This window comes from Propithecus coquereli, unplaced genomic scaffold (assembly GCF_000956105.1).
Source record: "Propithecus coquereli isolate 6110/MARCELLA unplaced genomic scaffold, Pcoq_1.0 Scaffold228, whole genome shotgun sequence".
NCBI lineage: Eukaryota > Metazoa > Chordata > Mammalia > Primates > Indriidae > Propithecus > Propithecus coquereli.
Window position 1 is genome coordinate 2,912,678 of NW_012147819.1, and position 12,403 is coordinate 2,925,080.

Consider the following 12,403-nt stretch of genomic DNA (forward strand, 5'->3'; position numbering starts at 1 on the left):
GCAAATTGAGTGATAAAAAGAATAAGGAGTATGACATCCAACCTACAAATGAATAGCAAATACAAGAAAAGATTGAAGCTGAGTGAGATGATAAATGTGTGGATGGTTGGCCCAGGATCCAAAAAGTAGTAAGTAATTGCAACAAATGGGCCAAAGCCATTAAGACAAAACATAATGGGGATAATGTGGGCATAATGTAAATATTTTAGTAGAGCACATGGGCTTAGCTGTAGAGTGTGCAAATGGCTTGAAGTATCGGTGGACCTTAAATACATTAATAAAACTATAATGACTGTAAGGAAAGGAGGACAGTGCTGATCCACACGTACTTGGAGTGTGTGTTTGTGTTTGAATGTGAGGGTAGTTATTTTAAATGTAATATTCTATAAATTAGTTTGACCTCAGAAAAATGTAACCAGACTGCAGAGAAACCTCTAATTGGGTCCCGTATTCTATATTGGATTCTAATATATGGTGACCATGTGTATGGAGAGAAATGGGGAGGAATGGAGTGTGTGTTTGTGTGTATATGTGTGTGTGTGTGTGTGCACATGTGTGTGTGTTTCCTGGAGATGAGAATTGAGGGGACTGGGAAGAAAAGGACTGACTTCCATGGCTTACCTCACATGATAATGGTTACTACATGGAATAGTAAACATCTCTATGGTTCCAGTGCATAGAATTAATGTCACTTACAAAATGTAAACAAGGAAATTTTTTTTTTAGCTTTGAAAAAAGAACTTTTTTTACATTAAGCTGTCTGAAGATGGAGTAAGCCTCCTTGTATGGTAGTGTGTTCCCTGTCCCTGGAAGGATGATGAAAAAGACATTATGTTTTTCAGTGAGGATATTGAGGGGGAATTCGAATATCAAATGGGCAGTGGGGTCAAATGAATTTTTGATCCTTCTCAAATCTGAGATTTTGTGATTTTATAATATTTAGATTTTTTACCATGTGGGGAGAATTGGAAAGGGGCTTGAAGAACAGAGAGAATGATTATAAGAAATCATTATATGAATAAGTTACAGAGGCCATTTCTGGAACAAAAATGTTAAAAAAGCTTAAAAGATAAATGTTTCCATCTGTTATAATCCAATATATATTATTTGTATTTCCTATACTGCTCCCTTTTCTAAATGATGTAAAAATCTTTACAAATACATTTGGCATAAAATGAATGAACTGAAATGCAGAAACGGTCTGTACCATCCAGCTGGTTCCTTCGGCAGAAAACAGCGACCTTCTGGGACTGCAGAGCCGGGCTGGGAGGGCGCTGGGTACTGTCTGCCTATGCGCGGTGCGACGAGGACATGGGCAATCTACGGATTCCTGCTGCTCTCGCATTTGTGTGTAATGGGATGCCTTCAGGAACAAGTCATGGAAAATCCACTTAAACAAGGATATTTTATCATATCATGTTACATGGTAAGAAACCCAGAATAAGGCAGTCACGGGCTTGGTGGATTCGGTGGTTCAATGCTGTCGGATACTCAGGTTGAGTTCTCTGTGATCCTGTTTGGCGTTCACTTCATAGCTGCCACCTGGAAGAATAACATAAACAATACATAAGCTGAAGCAGATGAAGCAGATGCATAAATATTCAATAATAGTCTCACATGATAATGCCTACAGGCAAAAAAAAAAAAGTGTTTAAAAAGAACACACTACTGGTAAAAGAAATGAGATGACCCTGAATGACGTAGGTTAATTCATATTTTACCCTATATGTAGGGCCAGACACACATTGGGCAAAGGAGTATTCAATGTCTGAATAAAATCAGGGTTCTCTTAGCAGGGAAGAAGAGTGATGGAATAGACACGGATGTTGGCCAGGCAACCAACAGTGCCTGCCACAAGCCTCTTGTGCCAGGGCCCAATGTCTGTTTTAACAAAAACACCTGCTGTGTTAATGTGGTCCATAACAAAGTACCTCAGCCTGGGAGGCTAAAAGCAACAGAAATTTATTGTCTCACAGTTTTGGAAACTGGAAGTTTGACAGTAAGGTGTTGGCTGGGCCATGCTTCCTCTGAAACCTGTAGGAAAACCTTTCATTGCCTCTACCTAGCCTCTGGTGTTTGCCAGCAATCCTTGGCATTCCTTGGCTTATAGATATATCACTCCAATATCTGCCCCCAGCATCACATGACTGTCTTCTCCATCATCACATGGTATGGCTCTGTCTTCTCTTCTTATAAGGATGACAATCATATTGGATTAGGGCCTGCCCTAATGACCTCATCTGAACTTCATTATACTAATAAGACCTTATTGATTATACAAATAAGACTATATTCACAGGGGTGCCAGGGATTAAAACTTTAACGTATCTTTTTTGGGGGACACAATTTAACCCATAATGCTTACGTAGTGATGCTCTTTTAGGAATCCCTCCCTTGCCTGTTTGGAGACTTCCTCTGTAAAATAAGGTCCAAGGTTTCCATCCCTATGTACAAAGGGTATGGAAACAGCATGCTATGTTGGAAAGAACACAAAAACAAAGTTTGAAGACTTGAGTACTAAATACCATTTGGATCATCTTGGGAAAGGCATTAATTTCCCCTAAGCCTATTAATTTCCTCCTGTTACCTGTCTATGACCTTCCCAGGCAATAGATACAGTACTCTGACCCAAGGGCATTACTTGCCTGGTGCCAGAGCTCTATGGCCTTCTATGGAGGTAAGTGTCTGGGCCACCATTGCCTCGTACCATTAAACATTCATTTAATTAACCCTTTTCTAATATAATGCTAATGCAACACTCTGATTACAAAGTCTTCTCATGTGATGTGCTCTTAGAAGATGTGAATTTACTTTCCCCAAATTTCTCAGTATAATTTAAACCCTTGGGCTTTAAATATTATGAAAAATAAAGATTTCAATTTTTTTCCCCTAAATTCTTTGTTGTGAAACTTCATGGTCTTTCTCCTAGTAAGGCAGGTTCTACAAGACAATGTGGCCTTCCCAATTTCCTTAATATATAATGTCTTTACTTGTTTGGATATTTGCAATTTGGCATGCTTGTGGTTTAATAAGAGATGCATAATTATTGGTTAAGATTTTAAATTATGAAAAGAATAAGGAAGTATAAAAGTGAATGAAGTCAAGTTATTACAGGTGACATTTGTAAAGAAAAACACTCTCCATTTAGAGGAGCAGGATGGTTCAGAAGAAAAGTGGATTTCTCAAATTCCACTGACTCCTTCAACAAAGGTGATGAGTCTGAGTGTGTGATTAGACGAGCCCAACACAGACCCAGCTGAGTTGGCATGAGGTTAGGGGAAGGGGCCCTACTGATGAATGAGATCACTTATTCTTACCTATTCCAGGACAGTCAGAGGGAAAGAGGCTCAGGATAAAATGATGAGAGTTGGCTCCGACTCTGGGTCAGGACACACACTCTAGCTTCGGCGACTACAGTGATCAATGTTCGTGTCTGCACAATACGCTTTCTTCCCCTTCTTCTTCTAAGAGAACCTGCCTCCCTGGCCACAGGGTGGGTCTATAACACAGACTGGAACCATCATATCATTCTGGATTGTTTCTTTCCGGGACAGTGTCACCCCCTTGGTTAGGAAATAAGCTGATGAAGCTGAGCAGTCTCTAAGGGACACAGGGCACAACACCTACTTCAGATACAGTGAAGGAGGCTAAGAGACAGAGAACCAGCTCTCAGACGGCTGGGCTAACAGCCACAGAAAACAATGGGTCATCACTTCCCCCCACCCAGAGAGCAGAATCAGTGTCTACTCAAGGTACCTTCATTTCTGCTTTAACAGATGCATTCCTAAAATTCACTGCACTGTACAAATCATGAAATAAAAAGGACAGGGTTTAGTGGGAAAAATGGGGCTAAAAGCACAACACTCAAAAATTTTGTCAGTGACAAATAGAAAAGTAAAAACATGATAAAAATGGCTGCACAGTTTTACCCATATTAAATGGTTAAGACATGCTATGTTAAAATACTATATAGTAAACTTGGCATTTTACTTTGAAAAAGACCTGAATTTTCTTGTAGAAGTGAGCACTGGAAGGGTTGCAGCTTGGGAGTTACTGTGAAGTGGCAGAAAGAGGGTTATTTGCGAATGGACAGAAAGTTGTAACACCAGATGTCAAGAGGTTTGACTGGTAACCCATGCAGTGGATTGAGCTACCTGGTCAACGTTTAAAGTGTGTGGATGTGTGTGTATTTCGACTCATTTTTATTCAGGTGAGTGCAGTTTTCTGTGTTCACCTAGTGGACAATATTGTGCCTAGGTAAATACAAAATTAGCGTTATGGTCAACTTGTTTCCTAATATATCCATTGCATTGGAACAAAGTTGGATTTTAGACATAAACATTATGGCAGAAAAGACTTTTTCTAGAATAAAACTTATTTTCTCTTCATCTACCTAAAAATGTTTCATGGAAGTATATTTAAATAAGATGTTTCCCATTTAATAATAAAGCAAAAAAAGATTTTGCCTCCCAAATATGTGCAGAAGACATACAATTAATGAAGCATATTCTGAGATCTGGAAGCATATTCTGAGATCCAGTTTCATATGGTTCTATGACATGCTGCTTGCTTCTATATAACTGGGGTTAGGCACACTCGCTCCGTATCAGACAGACCCTGCCGGTCGAGATTTATAATGCTGTTGCTGTGTGTATGTGTGTTTGAAAGTGTGTAGCATCTTCGTGCTAAATTACTTTTTATTCTCTGAGGACAAATAAATTAGTCACACAACGAAAGAAGGAGGGAAAAATCAATTCTTAGTCGGCATACTGCAGGTCAGCTCAGCATTTCCCTTACGATGCTGATCTCCAATTCGATTAGAAAAACGCTTTTTGGAATGAACACTGTGATTGCTAAATTTCAAAGTGTTTTTCATTCATGGTTATTTTATTTTTTCATTTAGTACCCTTTGTATATAGAATTGGTTAAATACTTTTTAAAATTGCTGATTTTACTTCTTCATTCTGCCTTAGAAAGTGGCAAGCCTGAATAACATCTTTAGGTGAAAAAAAATTACAGGCCGAATGTGAGGCAGGACTGGACTTAAAGGGTCCTAGTTCTTCACTCACCAACTCTGTGATCTTACGTAGTTATCTAACATTCCTAAATTTCAGTCAACCTGAGAGCGTGGGGTGTGTCCTCAACACCTGGGAAATCGCCTGTCACCCAGTCTCGTCCGCCTTCCTCTCACTGTACTTTTTAGTCTTTCAAAAGCTACTTGTAGTCTGTGCAGACAGAGGAAAATATCATTACTGGGAAGTTTGAAGCAAATTTAAAAGGGAATCGCAACATAATCGAAAAGAAATTAAAATTCTAGCTGACTTACACTTTCTCTTAAATCTAAATAAGGAATCGTTTTAAAGCAGAGCAGGCCCTATGACCACTCCCCTTACTCCTGTCCTGACGTTCTGTCTTAAGTTCATGTCCTTTCCCCGCCAATTACTCCTTCTTTCAATCTCTCTGCTCTCACCTCAAGTTCCTTTTCGCTGCAAAATTTCACCTTTTCCCGCAAATGTTGACCCAAGCCACCCACCCTGCCATAACGCCCCGTGAGTCGATCAGAAGCAGGAGCAACACTAGACTCTAGCCAGGCATTCTCTAAGCTTTGCAAGAAACTCAAGTGGGGTGGGGACAGTCAGCTAGTGGATGGTTGAGGACAGGGGATTTGCTCAGTCTCATAAGCAAATACTAACACTGATTCTCAGATCTAAATGTCCTTTTTGATAGCCTCTGGGTGTGCTCCTCTCAACGTGTCTGCTCTCCTAAGGAGAGCCATCTATTTATTCCCACCCCCCTTCTCCCCCCAGGACAATACGGAAAAAAAACCACAGGTTGAGAAATTTCAGCACTGTCTCTTCCACTGTAATGCAGGAAAAAAGGTTTCTTTTTTAGGATTTTTCTTTTTTGGCAGGGGGAGAGTGACAAGGGGAGGAGGAAGGGTGCTGCAGGAACTGGAGACTTCAACAGCTGCTGTCTCTGTGGCTCTGGGAAGGATTTCAGTTTTAATCACATTGTTAGGATTCAGAGTCTTTCTATGGTATTAATAGAAGGCAAGCAGTTTGAATATGGCACTTTTAGCTACTTAAATGTAAGTTTTGTATAGTTGTTAATTAAGACTAAAACTGTAGTATTTCATGGTCTGTAAGCCTTGTTTTATGATATATTTAAGATTTTCAAGTGATCAGAGATAATCTTTTCTATGTTGTTCAAATACTATTTTTATTATCAAATTAGTTGGGAGTTACTGCATTTTAGGAGACACTATATTTAAATGTAAAATGAAGTCGTATATGGTTAAAAGTCTGTTCAATATACATGTCTTGAGTAAAAATTAATAACTCCCTAAATTTTCTCTGTAATTATAGACTTGTTATTAATTTTCAATTGGAAAATGTAAATTCTAATGACAAGAAGCATTATCAAAGATACAGAGAGATGTTTTATAATAATAAAAGGTTTAACCCATCAGGTATTTAAAATTATCGTAATTTGTATGTTCCTAATAACTTGGCCTCAAACTATAAGACAAAATTTTACAGAATTAAGGGGAAAAATGTACATCAAAATTCACAATGGAGATTTCAACACATTTTTCCCAGTTCCTGATGGAATAAGCAGGAGAAAAAAAATGAGTCAAGATAAAGAAAAGGGTTTTTTCAAATGGGAAAAATTATTACTAGTCAAGATCACAGCAAAATTAGGAGGTCAAAGGGGGACTGTTGGGATTCTAGTAAGTGTTTTATGTGTAGATGTGGGTCATGGTTACAGGAGTATGTTCATTTTGTGATAACTCATTGAGTTGTATCTATCTTTTTATGGATGTTTTACTTCAATTAAAAATTATATTAAAAGACAGGCTTTTCTTCAAAATAACTCTTCTTCTACCTAAGTTTTTTCCTACATATACACGTATTTTTTTCTCTTTTTTCATAGACTATACAGGAAGAAATTAACATTCATTGAATGTACTCTGTATGCCTAGAGGCATGAACTGGGTCTTGTTTTCCTTCAGCCAAAAGTATTTGGATTCCAAACATAAAAAAATCCTTCCTTGCAATCATCTCTTCTCCACATTGCAGTTGTGAAAAATAATTTGGAGAAAAAAAGAAAGTGAGTAAATAGCATATTTGCACATGAAAACAAGTAGAAAATTTAGAGTAGAGAAATCACAACTTCAAAAGCTTTGGTAAAAATAAGAAATGCAATCTTCATTAGTCCATAACCAAAATTAAAAATTATTAAGATTTCAATAATTTACAATAATAATCATTATAGGAACAGTAATAATAGCTAATGTATTTGAACATTTACTATATGTCACACACTGTATTAATTATCTGTAGCTGCATGTCAATATTACCACAGAGTTAGAAACTTAAAACAGCAAACCTATATTATCTCAGTTTCTGCAAATCAGAGTCTGGACACAGCTTAACTAGATTTGTTGCTTCAGGATCTCCCAAAACTGCAACCAGGGCTGTGGTCTCATCTGAGGACCGACTGGGGAAGGATCTACTTACAAGTTCACGTGGCTGTTGGCATCACTCAGTTCCTGATGCCTATGAGGCTGCCAAACTTGGGGCCTTAGTTTCTTGCTAACTTCTGAGCAGAGGCCACCTTCAGTTCCTTGCCATGTGGACCTTCCTGACATAGCTGCTTGGTTCCTCGAAGCCAGCAAGGGAGAGAGAGAGTCATCTCTCCAGGTGGATGTTATGGCCTTGTGTAATATAATCATATACATGTAATCACATACATCTCGTAATCATATACATGTACATCTCATTGCCTTTGCTGTATTTAGTTGGCCAGAAGCAATAACAGGTCTCACCCACACTAAAAGGGAGTATATCACATAAGGCTGTGAATATCTCATTGGAAATTATGAGGGCTACCTTACAGTCTGCCTTTCACATGCACAACACATATTTACATGGTTTTTCTCATTTGTTACTCACTACAGTTCTATGAGGTAGCTACCCAAAATGCCTCTGTTTTATAGATGAGGAAACTCTGGGTACAACAAGGTTAAATAACTTGTCCATCTTTTCATACTGGAGTTGTGATTCAAGCTGAGGCATCTAGAAATTGAAGTTATTTGCCTTTATTAGGTTAAGGCTTATTATTTCATAATTAATAAAAATTTCATAATAAAAAGATTGCAAAAGGATAAAATCTTTTCAAGTATTACAGAAGTATATATTGTAATAGATTATTAAAATAGTTATTCCATATTATTCTTATCTACTTGAACAGGCAGTAAATTCTATCTCAAGATTAAAAAGAAATTGAGCCTAAAATGATCTTTTGTCAGATTATTTGCACTATGTTAAAGAAAAATACATATTTCTAGCATTTTATTCATATATTCATATTGGTTACAAGATTGCACATTTTAGTTATACTGTTCCACATCTCAAAGATATATTTAAGATTGAACTTAATTAAAATTTTCATTAGCCTGTTTTAGCACATGATTTAGAATTACTTTTTTTCATATTTCTAAAAGGAAAGTAAGAGGAAGAAAAAGAAATGAACTGATTCTAGGCATTTTGTTAGTAATTATTAATAGCAATAGGTTAGCTTTAAGGCAATGTGCTCCCACATGTTGGCCACTGCAGGCATGAGGAGTGGATTCTTATTATGCTCGGGATCATGAAGAATCACTATAACGAGGCCACAGAGGCAAAGCTGAGCAATTTCAGAAATCTCTATGACTCGTCTATCAGGCAGCTAGGCCGTGCCTATCTGTTGAAAAGCAGCATTACTGCTGAACTTGACTCCCTCCTGCCTCAGGTAGACAGAAGTAAGGCTCTTCTCTAGGACAGAGACCAGCCTCTAGAGCACACAATATCAGCACATTTATCAAATCATATTCTGTAGAACACCACTTTCACAAATAGATGTTTCACAAAATAAAGGCTCGTAGAGTCAAATATGTTTGGGAAATATAAGAATAAATATAATTAGTAAAGGTTTATATGGGGTTTCTCTGAGCTTTATGCTATTGTGTACTGTAACAAAAGGGCTATACTGTTAATATAAAGAATTCCTATAGTCCTTTGATGATAGAATGTGGCCCACACATTCCACAAAACAAAATTGGGGGAAATGCTCTTGAAATTATGATTCTTTTAGAGTGATAAGTAATAAATGTTTTATATTAATTTTTAATATTCATCTCAACACTTCCTGGATGTGTCTCTAGTGGAAGGATTTCAGAAAGTTGTGGTGTTGACTCAGCATTGACAATTGCACTGCACTCTGTTAGTGGCAATGAAAATGATAAAAATATAAATATTTACAGTTAGCATTTATTGAGAGCTTATTACAAATACTGTCCTAGAAATTTATATAGATTATCCTATGTGATCATTTTATATTAGTAGATGAGATACTGAGGTCAAGAATCTTGTCAATGTCACACAACTAGGAAACAGCAGAGCCACTATTCAAAGCCACAGTTTTGAGTCCAGGAAGAGCAGCTCCGCAGCCACCAGCCATATGTGACTATTGAGCACTTAAAACCTGTCTAGTCTGAAGTGAGATATACTGTAAAATTTTGGATACCTAGTATGAAAAAAAGAATCTAAATATCTCATTAATGATTTTTATATTTATTACATATTTTTGCAGAAATTTTTCGTAGTATTAGTGGCTTTGTTCCCTCTTATGTATTCTATGAGATACACAATAAATGGCAGAAAGTGAGGCCTTCCTGTCTGTAGTAGATAACACTTGTTGCAAAACACTAGATCTTACCAAAGCACAGCATTCATTTGTGGGTAGTTTGCAGTTTTTTGCCCAAATAACCAATAACAGAAAAGTGACACCCAAGTCTCTCATGCTGGCTTGCACTGCCTGAGAGTGTCCAGTGGCTCTCAGAGCATGGGGAGCATATATAGTGACAGAGCACAGTGGAGGATTTTCTATTTAACTATTTCAGGAACGTATTTCATAAATAAATAGTGTTATAAAACATCAGCATTGTGCCAGGCAGTGAGTAATACATTATGTACCATAGAAACCGAAACTTGGATTGGTTAAATAATTTGCTCTAAGGTACACAGCAAATAAAACACAGAGCCAAGATTTAGACCAAGGCAATCGGACCCAGTGAAACTTTCATCCTGTCCTTCTCATCCCTGGTACTAGAGTCACCTGGAGAACGTGGAAAAAAAAAAAAAAATCTGACTCTTTTGGCCACATGTGAGACTAATTAAATCACAATCCCAGGGGCTGGGCCTCAGGCATTTTTAAAGCACTCCAGGGGATTCTACTGTGCAATGAAATTGGAGAAGCATGGTTTTATGCTATATATTGTCTTATATCACAAAATTTTAGTACGCCACCAAATTATCTTAGCTACGTACACTTTTCTCCTGTTTTTTTTCTTTTTTTTAATTTCACAGTTAAGAGGACATAAATATTATGTATTGAGGAATCATATTCATTCAGAGTAAGTCACAGACATGAATTCTCATAGGAACCTATCAAACATAAACAGGTAATAAAATGTGCTCTTCTCTTTTAAGCGGTATCTTTTTAGTTTTGATTAATTTGGCTTTACTTCCTTTGTGTTGCTTAAAGGAAAGATTCTGCAGTCTGAATTCATGCCATAAACACGAATATTTTTCTAACTCCACTGCTCATGTACTTTAATAAATGTTTTAATGCTTCAATAAACAGGTATTTAAACTGTTCAAATCATTTTAGGATTAAGTCCAAGTTAATCATTTATTTGAATGTCAGCACCAGCTGCAATTTTTGGATTTCTTTAGGTGGTTCATTTACTCAATTTCTTAGCACTAGATAACAGGGGTTTTTCTGGCTTTCTGATAAGAGTTTCGCATTCATCTTTTTCAAGAAAAATCTAAGATTATAATGTGGAAATAATGAATTTCTGATTGCAATTGGTGTTGAAGAAACTAAGAACCAAGTTTACCTTAAGTAATTAGCTCCAGATACAAATTAACTAAACATATATACCAGGTACTGTTCTAGGAACTTCAAATTTATTATCTCATTTCTCATAAATACTTTACTCCCATTTTCCAAATGCTATTATTTCCATTTTATGGGTAAGAAAAAGTTTCCCTAGATGAGTGACAGAGCTCAGATTTCTGGACAGGGAAATTTGGCATATCATAAGCTGTACTTTAAAATATATATCTTTAAGTCTTTATTTTTAAATTCATTTTAAGTCTTTGGATCAAGATATCCTTCATTCAGTAAACAGTCTAAAAAGAGTACTTTTACTATATAAGGCATAAGGGAAGATGGGATTAAAAAATGCAATTTGGAAACTGAAATTATAATGACACATTCTGTGATAAAAGTACTTTTCCATCCCTAATAACTCAGGGACACAGCCACAATGAGAAAGGATTTTGAGAACAAGTGAGAGAAGTCTGAAAGAGTCTGCTTGAGGAAGTGCAATTGGGAAAGTTCGAGAGCAGTAAGCGAAATGAATGTAAATTTCCTGATATTCAGACCTTGCCATAATTCAAATAATTACTTATGATAACATGAAAATGATCCGACAAAATTACTAAATTTGGCCATGACTGATTTTTATTCATTAGGACTATTTTATTATAAGGATGTGAAATTGCACTTAATAAAATGAGATATTCTGAAACTATTCTTCAATAGAAAATTTAAAAATCTTTAAAAATGGATTTGCATTTTAATCTTCTACATGAAAGGAAAAAGATAATTCATTTTGAGACATCAGGACCTGCCTTGCTCTTCTATCATAATTTTCTGTAGTTAGCTTGAGAGAGTCTTGCACAGAATACAACTGACATGGGAAGCAGCAATTTTAGGGTATCATTAAGGCAAATTTGGTTAACCAAGTACCATTTGCAAAAAAAACAAGATTCAGTTTTTACATGATGATCCCAAGGAGTATGAAGAAAGAAAAAGAAATACAAAAGCCTGAGTCTTTGGGAAATGTTATGCCTCTCCCAAGGGCTACTTGAGCCTTATTACCACTTAAGATGTGGTGAGAAGATGCCCATGGAACTTTCTCCAAAATTGACCACATACTAGGCCACAAATCAGACCTCAATAAATTCAGAAAAATAGAAATTATACCGTGTACCTTCTCGGACCATAGTGGCTTAAAATTAGAGTTCAACTCCAACAAAAATACTCGCCACCTCACAAAGTCATGGAAATTAAACAATCTATTGTTGACTAACTCCTGGGTCAAGGAGGACATACAGAGGGAAATCAAGAACTTCTTCGAACTAAATGATAACGGAGAAACAAGCTATCAAAACCTATGGGATACAGCAAAAGCATTTCTGAGAGGAAAACTAATAGCAATAAACGCTCATATCCAAAAAACAGAAAGATCAGACACTGACAACCTAATAAATAGAATCAAGGACTTGGAAAG